Source organism: Perissodus microlepis, chromosome 4 (assembly GCF_051167445.1).
Source record: "Perissodus microlepis isolate ML-2025 ecotype Zambia chromosome 4, ASM5116744v1, whole genome shotgun sequence".
NCBI classification, from domain to species: Eukaryota; Metazoa; Chordata; class Actinopteri; order Cichliformes; family Cichlidae; genus Perissodus; species Perissodus microlepis.
The window spans coordinates 31711370-31725561 of record NC_140464.1 but is presented as its reverse complement, the minus strand read 5'-3'; positions in this window follow the sequence as shown (position 1 = coordinate 31725561).

Sequence of the window (14192 nt, the reverse complement as noted above, 5' to 3'; positions counted from 1 at the left end):
CTGATTGAACCATGTGGCTTCTCAACCCTTTCGTGGAATGAGATCGGTAATCCTCCATTTCCCAAAGGAGAGCCTCATCCCTCACCTCTAGCAAACTAGAGTGTGGTTTCTCCCTGACCATTTTCCTTAGTTCACGCCTCAGAGTGGCATTCTTTAACCCTTCAATAAACTGATCCCTTAGGACAGTGTTCTCATCAGATATTGCATTTGTGGACTGTTTTACTACAGAGCTCAGTATCTGAGAAAGTGCATGGGAATAATCACGGAGATCTTCTCCATCTGCCTGCTTACGGTTGTAAAAAGACTGCAGGAGCTGTGTGACACTACACCTCTCACCAAACGCATTTCTTAGATAGGCGAATAAATCACTTGGCCCAACTGATTGACCCCTAATACATAACTTCACTTCCTCAAGTGCTGGCCCATGCAACAATGAAAGTATAAAATCACACTGTTCCTCGGTGCTCTGTTCTCTGGACCTTGTCACTCTTTCAACCTCTTCAATAAATTCTTCAACAGACCTCCCGTCCTTTCCCAATTCCCTTGTAAAGACTTGGACCTGGCGTTCACGTGGAACACAAATGTATGAACGGTTAAGGGCACGACCAGCACTGTCCCTTTGAGCCCCTTGTTTCATCAGTTAATCTGATAAGGTCATCCCTCAACCTCGTCAGCTCCTGAAGCTGGTTTTGTATCTCATCATCTGGAGCCCTACTTGGTCCTGCCGGCTCTAATGGGCCCTGACTGGATAAATCCCCACCACTGGCATTATCCCCAGCATCTGGAGCACTTGACATGGCGCTTCTAATTCAGTCCACAGTCCAAGCTTAAGTATAGATTAGCTATAATAAGGATACTATGGGAAAAGTCCAGTTCAAAGAACAAGACTAATCTTGTTCGCTGCTATCCGATTGCTAGGTCCAGATGGGTTCTGTTCCAAGCGCCGCACCAGCAACTCTGCAGAATCACCACCTCCGCATGTCCTCCCGCAGTGATGGTTAGTCCCTGTAGTCTTCACCACTGCCGTATTTTTTGTATTTTTAATAAAAAGGAAATAACATGCCACTGTGCCGCCAGTTAAAAGTTAGTGAACTAAAACTCTCCCTCTGCTGCACACCCCACTCCTGGTACCAAAATTATGTAGCCTGGGAAATGGTTAGCCACACAGGACACAATTACTGGGGTTCTTAATGTGCAGTTTTATTGTCAATGACGACTGAATAAACCAAAAAAAAATGTCCTTTGACCTTTACTTTTGTCAAACAGCGGCCATATGGACTTGTACTGAACATCGACAGCACGAGAGGTAACGTGGCAAAGTAACAGAATAACCGATTAAACAAAGATGCGCCAATACAATACGAGGAATAAAAGAAATGAAATGAAATACAAAACACAAAAATACGGCAGTGGCCTCTGTCTGTGCAGAACAAAATACAAAGAACTAAATCACACAAGGCTCCTTTAAAAAAATGTGGAAGTGTTACATACATTTTTATAAACACTTACATTCCACAGAAATCTCAGCTCACTTGCAATACTGGAGCACACAGACGATCTCGCAACTTATCCCTTGCATGGAAAAAATGGCCGCTCCACGCTGCACATACAGGTCCTTTGCATCATACATTTAAGAAATACATCATCTTGTTAAAATACTGACGTTTTGCCACTGCACTACAATTATAACAATATGTTTCAATGAGTTATGTGCATATTTAACAATTCCTTACCAACAATTTAACTCCTTCACAACATTCCCATTCCACATCCACAACAAAAAGAAAAGTAAACAGGAAGTCCCAAGATGCATTTCTTGTTAAGTGTTTTTTTTGGAAAACTGCAGTTAACCCTTAAGCACTGCCCCCCCAGTGACCACAATATGCAACTACACAAACCTATAAAATTAACAGCTTCAAGTGCACACAACATGCAGATAACCAAAGAAATAGCACAAGCAATAACATTAAATTACCCAATAACATTCTTGTCTTACCATGCATGGAAACAAAGAAACAACATTTTAAGACCCCTTTTTGAACCTTAAATGGATATTTGGTTAACTGAAATGGAAAATATTATTATTAATTTACCACTCGGCTACAGTTATAATCCACAGATGGGGAAAAGTTCATGTCTTTTTCTTGATGACACTCTGTAAGTACAGTTCTCAAGTCATCAGTGAAAAAGTGTCAACTTACATTTGCTGGAGTCCATACAAACCAATGGGCTGGGTGCAGTATGACTGCACAGCTGGAAACCATGGAACCAGGCCCGGGTACACAGGAAGCAGTTGCGGTGCTGGCTGAACACTGTAGCAAGATGGGGTGCCCAGTTGGTCACACGTCATCCGTCTTGGCGGGTGTCTCTCTCGCTGTGGCCGCTGAGGTGTCTCCTCCTCAAGTCTCTCGAGTACAACAGGTGGAGGAGGGGCAGGTATGTCACCTGCAGTGGGCTCTGCCTCCTCACAAGTTGTCTCCACGACAGCTGGGTCAGGCGCCTCCAGATGGTCTCTAGCAAGAGGCTCTGGTGTTGGTGCAAGAGCAGGGGCTGAAGCTGCGGTCTGAGACGTTGCTGTGAGAAGTTCTTGTTCTGATGGCCGGGACACAGGTTGAGGTGGTGCGTAATGACAGCGGTATTCATCAACACTGCCCTCATCATCAGAGTCTGGCACAACAGCGACGGGTTTATAAGTCTTTTTCTGTTCATGTCTTGTACGATTATCTTTTTCAGGCACTTTTTCAAAAGGTAAGTGGTCACATGACATAAGCAAGTTTCTGTGAAGCACTCCAGAGCGCCCTCTGCCTCTCTCCGGTCTTACCTCGTAGATAGGGAGATCAGGCCCCATTTGTCTGACTACTGTGTGAACAGTGTCCTCCCAATAGGGCTTTGGAGCGAGATGTCACGGGGGTGGGTGTGGAAAGGATTTTGGCCCGATCCGCCATTTTGGGGGTCTAGTGAAAGTACACGGAAAACACCAGCCATGGTTCGTTCTTGCTGTGTGGTCCGCTGAAATGTTCGATCGCACGACCGGCAAGAGATTAAGCTTGAAAAGGGTTTGTCTTTTCATTCTTTCCCAACCTGGAAGCAACATGAGGCGGCTCGTGTATCGATGTTAGCAAACGAAGGCGTCTAGCCTGGATAGCAGCTGTGAGACGAGCTGATATCCAGTTCTCTTCCATCTCCAAATATCTGTTGATGCTCCAGACATTTTCATTCCGGTAAGTTCTAAATATGTTCATATCACTGTTTACAGCCTATTAGTTTTATTTTCGATGCACTCTGAGCTCATAGCAAATTAGAACAAACATCCTACTGAGTGATTTTGCAGAACTACCTTCTATTTATAGAGTTGCTAATTATTTGGCATTATTGCAGCAAACCAGCCTATGAAATGGATGAAACATCGTGACTGGGTTCCAGCGCTACACAAGGGACCTGCTTCAAACATACCACCATGCCAATCAGATTACTTCTTCCATGTGAGGGTGAAGAGGTGACCCTTCTGGATAAGATGGTGAAGGTTTGCTGCGTTTGGTGAACAGTGTGATAATAAAACCAGGGAAAAATGAAACCTGCTCCTGTTAAATATTCTTAAGTCTTTTGCTGTATAAATAGCGGTATTTTTTTCAAAAGATACAGTAAATAAAGTAGTGTTAGTAGTGGGTGATATCATGTAAACACTGTCATGATTTTGTGTAAACATTTTGTCATTTGTAAACTATAAATGACATGGATTCTACACTGTTACTGATGTGATGTTCTATAAAGTGGTTTTAATTTAAAAAAAAGGGGCAAAAATGAGTTTGTTTCTTTATTCAACTTTTGAACAGTGGGACTCAGTCAGTACATATTCAGTAAATGCAAATTATTTACACGGCAGTGCACAACAGGCATAAATCTAGACCCCTAGATAAAACATTATGGCATTATAGCAGTGACAACTCCTCCACAGTAGCAGGTGGGATTTTTCTTTTTTGAGGACGGCTTCTTTTACCTGTCACTACGGATGGTCTGTTTATGTTTTGATCAAGAGCCTTTTTTTTGGGCAGCTGAAGAGGAGAAGTCTATCTTATGGCCAACCTCTGGCTGTATCTTGGTCATATTACCCAGCAAAACCCAGTAAGCAGGTTCATCTGTAACAGTCCTTGTGCCACAGATCAACACTGTTGCTTCTACATTAAACAGAAGAGCAGTGACGTGGGTGCAGGTCTCCGCGACTCCGGCCTTACAGGTGCAGTGGGCGGCTTCAACCTTCCCTGTGATGCTCACAGTGACCCATGGCTGCAATGCTGGTTCATTCAGTCTTTGAGAGTGCAGGACCTGAAACACACACAGACAAAGTTCATTTAAAGACAAGAACTATGAGCCAAGGCCGCCATAAATGTGTTTTATCTACTTTATCATAAATGTCACAAAGTGTTTAGAAAGTTAGCACATACATGTAATTTTTCATTTCTTTATGTGTCCATTGCTGCAGGTTATAGTGTAAATCTGCCTGTTCTCTGTCAAAAAATGAACCTAAAGTATGTAATGCAAGGATGTCATCACTTTAGAGATGAAGAAAGCATAAAGTGACAATTATGAATCACTTAATATGATAAGGAGATTCTGCAGGTCATTAATCAATGTATAAAATTAAAATAAAATGTATTTTTAGTGACACAGGATACAAATATGGAAGAGAGATGTATAATTAGAATTATTTATAATAAACATTAATAAATCATTGCAATTTCTTTAACCATAGAGAATAACTAAATCCTTCAGAACAGTGTCACATCAATGCACTGAACTCACTATGTTATCCACCTAACAGCCTCCACATGTTATCACTGTAATTTCCCCTCATGAATGAATTTATGCTGCACTAATGTGAATGTTTGCAGGGAAATCAAACACATTTTACTCGCAGTACTCGAGCTGACTTACCTTTGTTTGAATGACGACTTGTACGCGCTGATTCCACAGATAAGGTACGAGAATATGTCAGGCTACGTCAATAGCGGTTGGTCTTCAGGGTTTTTACTCCACGGCCGTATTTCATACGGGTCCACATTTCCAATGCACGCTATTTTCTGCAGGTACCGCCGCTTCGCCTCTGGACGCAATCGGTCTCTATACAGTCCATTCTCTTTTGAGCTGCTTTTAAGCATCTTGTAATCGTCGTTCCAACACAGTGTGTTTGTTTTGATTCGTAGACCCCGAAAATGGTGCCGCGCTCCCACAATGCATTGCGGCGTGACGTCAACTCCAAAGCCCTATAGTCTCTCAGTTTCCCTGGGCCTCCTCTAGGTGTCAGGTTTTTGACCAGAACTCTCTCGCCAGGTTGTAACATAGAACTCCTTACTTTTGTGTCGTAGTGTCTTTTGCCCTTTTCAGAAGCTTTCTTTGCATTCTCATTTGCTATAGAGTATGCTTATTCCATGCCCTTTCTCCATTTTTCAACATAGTCTCTGTGGTCACTAAAATCTGTTTCTTTTTTTTTTTTTTTTGCCTGTCCCGTTTGGTTCTTTTGCCATCAGAATTATTGTCTAAAGGCAAAGAAAGATACCCAACGGATTTACTTTACCAAATTGACCATCCCAGCCTTTCCGTAATGGTCTATTTGATTCACCTTTTATTGTTTATTTTATTTATTTTTTATTTTCACTTGCTAGATACGGGACAGACTTGAATAAGGAAAAGAAAAGGGAAAAAGGAAGAGGGGGGAAAAACAGCGGAGAAGAGGGACAGGGATAAAGGGCAAAAAAACAAAAACCAACTAAATAAGCAGACAAAAAAAATACATACATCAATCACCTGGATCACCTGTTGAGAAAGAAAAGAAAAGAAGCAGAAGAAAACGAGAGCAATACAATAAACAACATCACGATGATCTATGGGAATATGACAGTAAATACTAAATATTAAACATTATTGTGCAGCACGTAAGATCGACAGCGCACAGTGTGCTTTGAGGTAGGAGCCAAAAAGGGTGTAGTTTGTGTGTGTGAGCACCCGTGTGTACACCTGTGAGCATGAACGCGCTTTAAAAGGTTCCTTCATGTAATGATCTGCTAGAGGGTGTGGGGGGGCCACAGCCCCGTCCACCAGGGCATGAAGCAGGTATGGAGGAGATCCAGGCTCCAGACATCCAGAGGCCCCCAGAACACAAGAGACCAAGGAAGACCAACAGAGGGGCAGCCGCACCACTGTCCCAGAAAGAGCTGAGGAGAGTCCCAGATGAGGGGTCACTCAGCAGCCGCGGAGCAGAAGCCAGGGGGGGTTGCAGTGACGTGCCCGTGAGCTCCACCGGCAGCCAACTGCGCCAGAGTAACCGAGCCCCAGGCCGAGAGGCCGAGGGCACCCCACCCCCGAAGTGGCCCGAGCGAGGCCCAGGCTCCAGGCCCCGATAAGCAGCCACCAAGGAGTGAGCCGGTGTGTACCTGGGCGCCCATCCCCGGACACAACGAACCACCAACGCACCGATGTCTGAGGGCGTCTGCCACCGACAGGGGAAGTGGTGGGGGGAGATAGGCCTCCATACCTTAGAGGGCCTGAGATGTCCCCAGAGAGGTGGCGTCTGATACCCAACCTGACATATAGACACAGACATACAGGCACACACAGATAAAAACATCCATTCCCACCCTCATGCTCTCATATGCAATTACTCAACACTCACCCAACATGGAGACAGACATAGAGAGACGCTGTACACACAATCACACTCCCCAAGCGTACTCTAAGCCCCGGGTCTAGGTACCCTTGCCCCTGGAGGGGGAAACTGCACCCAGACCCAGGTGGTGTTACCCTTTTCCCTGCGGTGGGGAGAAGCAGACCGCCCCGACTCCGCAGCAGCAGGGAGGCCCCACACTCCAGACCCCAGTCGGACGGCCAACTCCTCCTCCCAGCCCCCCGCTCCAGCAGGAAGCAGAGAACGGGGGTGTGAGAAGACTCCAAACCTCCCTCCGCCCGCTCATATATAGTGTTGATGCATGTGTGTTCTAAGGTGCATTTAAAACCCAGGAGGGCATGGAGCTACCTGCCAGAGAGCAGCAGGTAAGCGCATAGCCCCTCCTGATAGCCCTCAGTGTCTACGTGTATTTATAATTGAGAGGTGGGCAACGACGCCAGGGGTGAGGTGTACACCCTGATGGTCTTTTGGAGTCCGTGTAGCGTGCCCACCCCCAAGATCCTATATGTATGTGTTATGAGAGTGTGAGTAATGTGAATGTCTAAGTTGTGAGATAAAATTGAGGCACAGGCAGCCAGAAGGTGACAGAGGGGGGGGGATGCCTCCCCTGCACCCTGGTGACACACCTTTACCCCAAGGCCCTGCATGTGTGGGTGATTGTGGTGGAGCAGAACAACGTTCTGTAGAAAACTGGTGCCAGAATCGTCCAGAATTCTTTGTAGAATTCTGCAGGAAAGCCGTCTGGACCTGGAGCCTTATTATTGGGCATACTTATCAGGGCTTCCTGGAGTTCACCTGGCGTCAGTGGTGAATCCAGTGCCATTGCTTGAGTGTCTAATAATTTTGGAAGAGTTATGTTGTCCAAAAACTGATCAATTTCCTTTTTAGATGGGTTTATTTGTGGTGAATACAACGTTTTATAGAAATCCCTAAAAATGTTGTTTATTCTTCCAGGGTCATATATTGTGTTCCCAGATGAATCTTGAACAGCACATATAGTTGTTTTTTCTTTATTTATTTTTAGCTGGTTTGCTAGAAATTGACCAGATTTATCACCATGTTCACAATTTTGTAAGCGTAGTCTTTGTACTAAGAATTTTGTTTTTTTTATCAATTATCTCATTTAATTCTAGTTTTGTTTTGCGTATTTTGTTCAATGTCTCCTGATCTTGGTGGGACATGTAGGCTTCTTCTAGGGATTTGATGGTTTTTTCTAATTCCTGAATATTTTTGTTTTCTTTTTCCTTTAATGTGATGAGAAAGAAATTATTTTACCTCTCATCACAGCTTTCCCTGTTTCCCATAGAACAGAAGCTGATGTTCCGGGAGTGTCATTATAGTCTAAATATAGAGTCCACTCTTTTTTAAAATATTTAATAAAGTCTTCATCTTTAAGCAGTGATGTATTAAATCTCCAGTTTTTACTTGGCGTAGTATTATTCTTGTGCATTAGTGTTAAAGATAAAGGAGCATGATCGCTGACAGCTATAGGGTGAATCTCAGTGTCTGAAATGTCGCTCAGCAGTGAGCTGCTGACCAAAAATAATCCAGACGAGAGTAGGAGTGATGGACATGTGAGAAAAAAAGTATATTCCTTACTGTTGGGGTGAAGGGAGCGCCATGCATCGCAAAGACCAAAGTCGCTCATATACTGTTTGATTATATTTGTGGACTGCCAGTTACGCTGAGTTCCTGCTGTATTGAGCCTATCCATGTCTTCATTTAGTCCAAGGTTGAGGTCGCCTCCAAGAATAAGTGTGCCATCTAAGTGTTCAGAGAGTGCACTGAAAAAACCGTGAAAGAATGAGGGATCATCAACATTTGGACCATATACACTTACAATACATAGCTTTTTATCACGTATAGATAGTTTAATGATTAAGAATCTGCCCTCTGGATCTATAACTGTATCGAGTACTGTGAAATTAATATTTTTATGTATTAAAATTGCTACTCCCCTTTGTCTAGAATTATAACAAGCTGAGAACACATTAGGAAACTCAGGTGTTTTAAGTTCATTCGAACCTCTAAGAGGTCTGTGGGTCTCTTGTAAAAGGACAACATCTGCCTGTAGTTTTTTGAGTTGGTTAAATATTTTTAACCTCTTTTCTCTGGAGCCAGCTCCATTTACATTCCATGTAACAAACCTTAGTGCACCCATAGATGTCTGTGTATAACTAGGGGTGTACGCTGTGTGTGTCGCTTAGACAGGTGGAGAGAAAACATAACTTGTTCATAAATAAAGAGAAGGAGAGAGAGAAAGAAAGTGTGGCGAGATGCTCCCTGAGTCTGACTATGTGTGTGCATATTTACTAATATGAGTAGGCTTGACTTAAGTGTGTGTATCCTATACGACTGTGTGCGCTGTCTGACTGATGTAAATGTGCTGCCGTTGAGCGCATGACTGTGCGTGATCGTGCGGTGCGTATGTGTCGAAATAAAGGATGTTGTTTGTGTGTGGATGAGTGTGGAAGCAGGTGATCGAAGCAGTGAAAGAAATAAAGAAAGAAACCAAGGACAAGGGTGAGCAGCATAAAAACAAGCCCCCCCCCCTTGTTTTTATGCTGCTCACCCTTGCAAGTTGCAAGTTAGTGTGAGTGGATAGGGAAAGGGTGTAGCGGATTCTTATCTGGTCTGAAGTTAATACAGCCACGGAGTGATGCCGGGGTCACGGTAAAGCTGTCCGTCCACGTAGAGCAGGTCCACAGCGATGACAGCGCGGGAGCCCTTCTGGATGAAGCCGCGTCGGATTGGGAAGAGGATCCTGCGTCGTTCCAGGATCTCTTTTGGGAACTGGTCATTCACGCTGAAGTCCATTCCTTTTAATTCCCTGCCGCAGCTTTTCACCTGTTCCTTTTGTTTGAAGTGGCCGAATTTGGCCACAATAGGACGTGGTCTCCCGGCCGTAGCCCGCATGGGGCCGAGGCGATGTACCCTATCGAAGACGATGTTCTTCATCGTGTCCTCCGGCAGCTTCAGGTGGGTTTTGATGAAGCTTTTTACTGTAGTCTCCGCGTCCTCTCCAGCGGCTTCTGGAATACCAGAAAATACCAGATTATCACGCATGCTACGAGCTTGTAGATCAATAACTGTTTCTTTTATTATATTTATTTTCTCTATTTAGCTGAGTAACATTGACTGTGAGACATTTCACGGACTCCCTTAGCGTGGCATTTTCAGCAGCGAGCGTTTCCACCTGCTGCTGGCTGAACTCCAGGGATTCTCGCAAGGATTTAAATTCCCGGTGAAGAATCTCCACCAAGGACAGCCTTGCGTCGAAACTGGACAATCGTTGGTCGATTGACTCCAGTATGTCGACAATATCTTTGCCGGCTGGTGATGTTGTGCCGGGGGAATCTGCCGGGCGAAGTCTTTTCGGCGACGGCGTCTCAGATTTGGCCGGGGAAGCTGCACTCTGGGCCTTCTTCATCACGAGATCCTGGAAGCACTGATCGATGTAATCTTGGAGAGCCTCTAAACTCTCCCCATTGTTCTCCAGGGTGTTGGAGATGATTTAGACAAATGTTGTTAGTTATAAGACAATTGATAAGTGTATTTGGTAATACTGAAGCTTAAAGGAATTTGTTCAAATCTAAACTACCATTCGCTTTAATTTTCCGCCAAAATCTCCGGCGTCTGACGTCAGTTACAACATGAGTCGCTTACCTTGTCCGTCACTTCTGTCACTTACCTCCTTTTTTTTTTTTACCAAAATCTAAAATCTTACCTAAAATCTGTTTCTGAGTACAGTCCAAAGAGCATATCTACTGGTAGCCTGGGTGACCGTCCAAACAGCAGGTAAAATGGGGAGTAGCCAGTGACTTCACAACGTGTGCAATTATATGCATACATTAACTTGTTGATAGATTCCTTCCAGTTTGACTTTTGTGCTTCAGTTAGCGTTCTAAGCATTTGCAACAATGTCCTGTTCATACGTTCAACTTGACCGTTCCCCATTGGGTGATAGGGTGTTGTCCTAGAACCGGCCATGCCACACAGTTTCTTGAGCTGACTGAATACCTGATTTTCAAATTCACCTCCTTGGTCATGGTGAATGCGACAGGGGAAGCCAAACTTTAGGGCATAGTCATTGAATATCAGGTTTGCAGCAGTTTTGCCTGACTTTGAGGTGGTGGCATAGGCTTGCGCAAAACGTGTGAAGTGGTCAGTCTCATTAGAATATATTCATAACTGCCTTTGCATTTTTCAAGATGGAGAAAGTCTATACACACCAGCTCAAAGGGCTGCGTAGTTACGATGTTTGTTAAAGGAGCTCTTGTTTCATGGCTGGGCTTTTTCTGCTTTACACAGGAACAAACATTGGTCACATAATGCTCGATGTCTGCCTGCATGTGTGGCCAAAAGAAGCGTTCACGTATCAAAGACACTGTGCGATCAACACCTTGATGGCCCATATTATTGTGCAGCTCTTCAAGTACAGTCTTTTTGAGCTGTTTCCGGGCAGAAGTGAGTCTGTACAAGATGCCATTGTTATCTAGTCTTAACTTGCCCCACTCTCTGACCAAGCATTTTGTCTTAGGGTCAAATGTTCTTAGCTCTTTGGGCAGTGGTTTTGAATCTGTCTGTTTACACTGTAATACAGGGCTTATAACAGGATCAGACTTTTGCGCTTCATTAAGCTGTTCTTTTGGTATGGGTGTGAATGTTGCTTCTGCTGGCTCACCTTCTGCTGTGACTGACGTTGCTGCAGCTGAGAGTGTCCATGCAGCAGGTGTGTCTTTCTGTACCTCAATGGCCTGGATAGCAGCTGTGATAGTGTCCGGTGGCACTTCCTCAGAGCAGTCTCTCATTAAGGTTTCTACATCAAGTGGCATTCTTGATAAAGCATCTGCATCACTGTTTTCCTTCCCTGGTTTGTACTTAATGGTGAAGTGAAAATCAGCGAGCTCAGCGACCCATCTTGATGTGGTGGCATTCAGTTTGGCTGTTGACAGAATGTACGTTAGCGGGTTGTTATCGCTATAGACAGTAAATGTTGGGGCATAGTACAAATAGTCTCTGAATTTGTCAGTGATAGCCCACTTCAATGCTAAAAATTCTAGTTTTCCTGCATGGAAGTGGTAGTTTTTTTCAGCCGCTGTTAGAGTACGGGAGCCATAGGCAATAACTCGCAGCTTACCATCTCGTCTCTGGTACAACACTGCGCCTAGCCCTTTGTGTGAGGCGTCTGTGTGTACGATGAATGGCTGTGTGAAATCTGGGAACCCCAGCACTGGTGGGTGGAGCAAACAGTCTATTAGTTCTTCAAGCGCACTTTGATGCTGGCCAGTCCACACGATTTGTTTTGAGGCGGGCACAACTTGACTAGCTCTCTTTGGTCTTGCCCTTGGCCCTTTTGTGGTGTCTGAGTTCTCTGTGGTTTTGTCAGCTTTTAACAGTTCACACAAACAACCTGCTTTTCTGGAGAAGTCTTTTATGTATTGTCTGTAGTAGGAGAGAAGGCCTAACATTTTTCTGAGCTGACCAACATTTTGTGGTTTTATACCTTTGAGTGCTTTGCCTGCTTCAAAGTCTGCAGGATCCATTTTACTGCCCTCTGCAGACACTATTCTGCCCAAATAGCGCACCTCAGACTTAAACACGTCACACTTACTTGGCTTAAGCTTTATACCAAAGCCCCTCAATCTCTGGAGCACTTTTCTCACGTCCTCCAAGTGATCTTTGAACGTTTTGCTGTAAACTAATGTGTCATCCAGATAGGGGATGCAGATGTTGTCGCGCAGTTCATCCAGGCACTCTTCCATACAGCGCTGAAATGCTGCAGGGGCATTCATAAGTCCAAAGGGGATGCGAATCCATTCATATAATCCCCAGGGGGTCACAAAAGCAGTGAGTGGACGACTTTCTTCTGACATGAACCCCTGGTGGTACGCTTTCCCCTGATCTAAAAGCGAAAACCAGGAGTTTCCACCCAAACTGTCCATAATATCCTGGACGCGTGGGATGGGCTGGCGGTCAGGATGGGTTTTCCGATTCAGGTCTCTGTAGTCTATGCACAGTCTTAGAGTACCATCTTTTTTTCTAACACAGACGACTGGTGAGGAGTATGACAAGTCTGACTTTCTGACCCAGCCTTGTGCTATTAAATCATGCAGGTAACTTTTCATCTCTTGGTAGAGCGGCCGTGGCACAGACAGGTATGTGCGTTTGACTGGTTCGTTGTCTTTGAGTGATATGGTCATTTTCAGTTTTTCAATACAGCCTATATCATTGTCTGTTTTAGAGAAAGACTGGCATTCCTCTCTGAGCATCTGTTTCGCTAATACTCTCTGCTCTTCACCCAGGTGGCTAAGATCTACAGGTGGGTCCCACTCTTCACTAGCGCTACACTGGGCTTGTGTATTTGTCTGGTTAACAGTAGCTACAGAATGACAATTTCATGGTCAGTTGGGTTAGAGACACCTAGTGTTATGATGGGTAAAGTACCCTTCTTAACTTTAACCAAAGTGTCAAAAAACTCAAGATTGTCTGGCCACTGGGGGTTTAAGTCTGGCTCAAATATCATGACCATGTCTTGTTTAAATGGCCCTGCTGCTATACGACCCTCAACATGTATGTGGCTTTTTTTAGGTACAGTAATACAGTCTTTCTTTGTCATCACTTTGTACTCGTCAACTGCATCTGCACTAACAGCCTGTATAAAAGCTTTCACATTGTGTCTTTTGAGGCTGGGAAATGCTTTTCTCACTGTGCTGTACAGTTTAGCTTATTCACAATGTATTCAATGACATTGTAGCCTATAATAGGGCATGTGAGCTGAAAACCTTTCATTTCCAACATGGGGATGGTCAATTTCTCAGTTTGTTCAGTTCCGGAAACAAGTTGGAAGGTTGTCTCAACCCACCCAAGATATGGCATGTTGGTCCCATTTTCTGCGGTCAGGGTGAGTTCAGATGTGTCCATAATATCTGCTACATCTCTCAGCTCTCTGTGTGGCAAATAGTCCTTTTTCCATTTTTCATCGATGATCGACACCTGTGAACCTGAATCCCATAGAGCTTGAAGCCTGTGGCCGTCCAGGAGACACTCAACCAGACATTGCCTGCCCACCAGAGATGTGACTTTGTGAGGGGAATTTACATGAGCTGACGGCAGTGGTACCTGGACAGTCTCATTTTCTTTGTTAGTCTTTAAGCCAGTGCATTGTCTCTTATGTTGTCTCCAGTGTTGTTTCTGGCATGTTCTTGAACAATAAAGTGCGTTTTTACATGCTGAACACTGTCTCATGCCTGACTTTTCTTGTTTACAGTTGGAGCAATGTTGGGACTTGTGGATGATGGGCATGGTTAACACTCGTCCCTCGGTGGTAACCATTGCTGGTTTAAATGTTTCTCTTTATATGGTCTCATACCTCTGCTTCTACATCCAGCCTGAAAGTGTTCTCTACTCCCACAGAGGTAGCAGTGGGTGCAGTGCTCGTTGACTCCATTCTGCTGGCAGATGTGGCACCTCCTCTCACGGCAGGCTGGACTACCTGTGTAGTGCTGTACAG